The following is a 4300-nucleotide window of genomic DNA, read 5'->3' as shown; positions in this document are numbered from 1 at the left end:
GGTGCCGCACCATCCCCTGCTGGTTGACTTCCATCCTCCCCACGTCTTTATCAATTGTCCATTCATTATATTCTTTCCAGTCACAGACTAGTCAGGGAAACACTGAATTGCCATCTCTCTCCTGCTGGGACTCGTGATACAATAAGACCGAGGGGAAAGAAGCTTTGTCTCCTTGCCCCACCTCCCACTCTGGCTCCAGCAGAAAGCAGATGAAGAGCTAGAAGCTCTTTGAGATATAAACATTATAAATAAGATGTCCAGAACTAAGATAGCCAGAATTCTGCTAGAAGCAAAAAGTAATACATGTGCAATGAGAAGAAATAACACCTTCTGTAAGAAACTCTCCATTTTCCTGGGAGAATATGACCCACATAAAAGAGTTAGAAATCTGCTACCAATTCAGTTACGGCCTCTCTCTTTCCTAGGACACAGATGCCTAAAACTGAGCATCATAGAGGTTGTGAACAGAGGGTATTTTTGAATTGTCAACTTCTCCGCATTTTTCACTCCCAAATTCATTGGATTGGTCACCAGAATCTGTCTTTTCCTTTCCTTTTCCAGTTTGGCTTATGCACATCTCCCTTTGGGCTTTGACCATGAGGTCTTAGGCTCTGATAGATGCCTGGCTCTGGTCTCTCTCATCTAGGCTGTTCCACAGCTCACTGTCAAAGTTCTGGAAGGCTTTCCCTGGAAGAGAGCATTTTATGCAAAGACCTGAAGAATGAGCAGATTATAACCAGGTGAACAGCTGGGGAGAAGGAAACCGCACCGGCCAGCCCTAGAGGTCAGGAGGAGGTTGGTACTCTAGGCCCAGGAAAGTTAGTGTGGCCAAAGGAGGGCAGACAGTGGGGACTACAATATGAATCAGGTCAGCGGGAGAGACCATGCGGGGAGCCCACTGTAGACCGCACCTAACAGGCAGAAATGAAGTGAAAAGATTTGATGTTACCGAGCAATAAACATCCAACAATAGTGTTGGGGAGCAGGCACCTCGTAGAGAGTGAGCCCCCTAGGATTCTTCTCATGGAACTAGGGCTGGTCACTGGGTGAGTTTGAGTGTAGACTGGCCACGGCCCCAGGGTACTTCGGAGGGCACCGGGCCCTCTGCGGGGAGGTCACTTTCCACAGAGCCCAGACGGTGCCGGGGATGCCCTCACCTCTCTGTGACTCCCTCCCAGGGCTCGACGGCCTTCTTGGCTGGACTGGCGGGGCCTCCAGGAGGACGGTGAGGAAATGGAAAGGCTGGTGCCCTCCCGGTGGTTCTCCTGGGAAGGCCTGCCGGGGTCGTGGGCAAGGACCACAGGCTCTCTATCCAACCTTGGGAAACTCCGTGGGGGCGAGGCCTGGTTGAATGCTGGGTCCTGAGTGGAGCTGGGCTCTGCTCCTCCTCTCCCAGCAGGCACCACATGAGACTGTGTCCATGCGGGAGGAGACAGGACCCCAAGGGAACCAGCTGCAGGAAGTTCACATTTTCGTGAGCTGCTCTTTTTTTTTTTTTTAAAGATTTTATTTATTTATTTAATTGACAGAGACATAGCGAGAGAGGGAACACAAGCAGGGGGAGCGAGAGAGGGAGAAGCAGGCTTCCCGCGGAGCAGGGAGCCCGATGCAGGGCTCCACCCTAGGACCCAGGGATCATGACCTGAGCCAAAGGCAGACGCTTGACGACTGAGCCACCCAGGCGCCCCATGAGCTGCGCTTTAACAGGAGCATTTGAGACTCTAGTACATTTCCTCTTTAACGGCAGCACCTCTTTCCCCAACACACACACACCCATGCCCGCTCTCAACCTTCCTGCTCACAGCACCAGTTAACGTGAGCCCCACCCCCCCACCCCCGCCGCCCCGGCTCCCCACCTCCCATCGGAAGGCAGGCCAGGCTCTCCCTTGCTACCAGGCCTGGAGGCCACGGAACCAATTTGCTTCTCAAACTGACAACAGCCAGAGGGCGGGGGTGGCAGCAATGGGGTGAGGCGGGGAGGGTGCAGGGGTGGCAAGGCAGTGGGAAGGGCAGACGTCTCAGTGGGCTCAAGGGGACAGTGTCTGAAGAGCCACCTGTGATCCTGACAGACCGGAGTCCAGGCATCTGTGTAGAGTCGCTCAGACAAATGCCGCATTTCCAGGCCAGGGTAAGGGGAGAGATGGGCGAACGCCTTCAAGATTTCCAGCCACCAGCCCTCTGGGAAGCTCCAGGGAAGCCGTCCATCTGAAATGGGCTTTGAGATACCATTACTCACTTGTTGACTCATTCACTGAAAATGTGTCAAGAGGCTAGTATGTGTCAGGGATTGTCCTGGGGCCAAGAGAGGCGCGGGCAAAGACGAGCGCATAAAACAGGGGGAAGAAAATATCTGGTATGTGAGCCACCTCAATCTCTCCTTTCTAAGTCCAAGGCCGACTAATCAAGCATAGCCCTTTTTTTATTTTTATTTTTTTTAAAAGATTTTATTTATTTGACAGAGAGAGACGTAGCGAGAGAGGGAAAACAAGCAGGGGGAGTGGGAGAGGGAGAAGCCGGCTTCCCGCCGAGCAGGGAGCCCGATGAGGGGCTCGATCCCAGGACCCTGAGATCATGACCTGAGCCGAAGGCAGACGCTTCACGACTGAGCCACCCAGGCACCCCATGCATAGCGCTTTTTATCACGGAGTCCGGGAAGGATCTGAGAATTCTTATCAACAAGTTCTCCAGGCAGCCACTCCTAGTTGAATGTAATGGACCAAATGTTGGTGTCCACCTCCCCGCACCACCCTCCTGCCCCTGTCCCCTCAAATTCATATGTTAAAGCCCCAACCTCCAAATGTGGCTGTATTTGAAGATGGGTGCAGTCATAAGGTTGGGACCCTGATCACATAGGATTAGGGTCCTTAATCCCAGAGAGCTCGCCTTCTCTCTCTCTGGGCACGCATACCATGTAAGCACATGGTAAGGTGGCACCCACCCCCAAGCCAGGAAAAGAAGTCTCAGAATGAAACCTACCTTGCCAGCATCTTGATCTTGGACTTCCAGCCTTCAGAACTTGAAATAAACTGATCTTTAAACCATCCAGTCTGGGGGCACCTGGGCGGCTCAGTGGGTTAAGCATCTGCCTTCGGCTCAGGTCGTGATCCCAGGGTCCTGGGATGGAGCTGTGTTGGGCTCCCTGCTCGTGGGGAGCCTGCTTCTCCCTCTCCCCCCGCTCGTGCTCTCTCTCTCTCTCAAATAAATAAATAAAATCTTAAAAAAAAAAACAAAAAAAACCCATCCAGTCTGTAGTTGTGTAATGGCCGCCCGAGCAGACTACGACTTGGAGTCAGCATGAAGGATGAAGTCTGTCAGCCCTGGGGCAAAGGCATGGAGGCGTTAACAGGCATAGCTTGCATCAGAAACAGGGAGCCGTATGGTAGGCCCAGGGCCCATGGTATTTAGAGAGGGGAGTGGACAGAAGTGGGATTAAAGGGTATCATGTATGGAGGTGTAGGCCAAGTCAGGGCCTTGGGACTTACCCTAACAGCACTGGGGAGTGACCTTCAGATCTGCATTTAGGAAGATCGATCTGACAGCTACGTACGTTCAGCCTTGTATGGGGTGGGCAGAGTGGAGAGGTGGGAGATCAGTAGGAGGGTTCCCCATAGATCAATCCTAGGGTGGATGTGGGCCATTCAAGGGGAATGGCCTGGCTGCAGATAGGAGGAAGAGGTGAGGTGACTCCTCCATTTCTGGGCCTAGAAGGTGGGTTGGATGGATGGTCCTCGCTTTGACAGGAATGTGATCTCCTGGAGGGAGGGCAACTTCTCAGCCTGGACAGACCTCAGGCTCCAAGCAAAGCCGAAGTCGCTGAACCCCATTTCAACCAACATTCTATTGGTCAGAGCTAGGCACCGGCCAGCCCAGATTCAATGTGGCTGGGGACTACCCGAGGGTGTGAATATAGGGAAGTGTGAATCACTGGGGTTTTGTCATAATTCACCACCACGTCCAAGTAACAGGCAGGAAGCAAGAGGAAGAGCAAGGCCCCAAGCTAGATTCACTTGCCACTTGGGCCTTTCACCTTTGACAAGTTTCCCTGCAGCCCAGGGACTTCCTCTGAGCCAGAGACAGGGCTGGGTCATGTGACTACCCTCAGCTGCAAGGAATTCTGGGAACTGGAATATTTTAACCTGAACACATTGCAGTCTCCTACAAAACTTGGATTTTCAGTAAGGAAGAAGGGGAGAATGGCTCTTGAGGAGTCATGAAGGATGACTAGTAGAGTGTTCTGCAGAAGCCTTGGAGGGGTGAGGAGAAAATGATGGCCACTGAGCACCTTTGTGGCAGAGAAACG

General features: G+C 52.7%; 1 long non-coding RNA gene across 1 annotated transcript; it reads right to left on the bottom strand.

Annotated features, from left to right (window-relative positions):
- Positions 1-1989: 1989 nt before the first annotated feature.
- On the bottom strand, positions 1990-3757 carry LOC148163526 (uncharacterized). The gene is made up of 3 exons (XR_015768866.1): positions 3483-3757; positions 2977-3114; positions 1990-2215 (listed from the first exon to the last, which is right to left on the bottom strand). It is a non-coding gene; the product is annotated as an uncharacterized LOC148163526 (long non-coding RNA).
- Between the last annotated feature and the right edge of the window lie 543 nt (positions 3758-4300).

Source organism: Eumetopias jubatus, unplaced genomic scaffold (genome assembly GCF_037043125.1).
Source record: "Eumetopias jubatus isolate StellerSeaLion01/CBP00866 unplaced genomic scaffold, mEumJub1_p1.0 scaffold_9, whole genome shotgun sequence".
NCBI classification, from domain to species: Eukaryota; Metazoa; Chordata; class Mammalia; order Carnivora; family Otariidae; genus Eumetopias; species Eumetopias jubatus.
The sequence above is the reverse complement of the archived record's forward strand: the minus strand, read 5'-3'. Positions and strand labels throughout refer to the sequence as shown.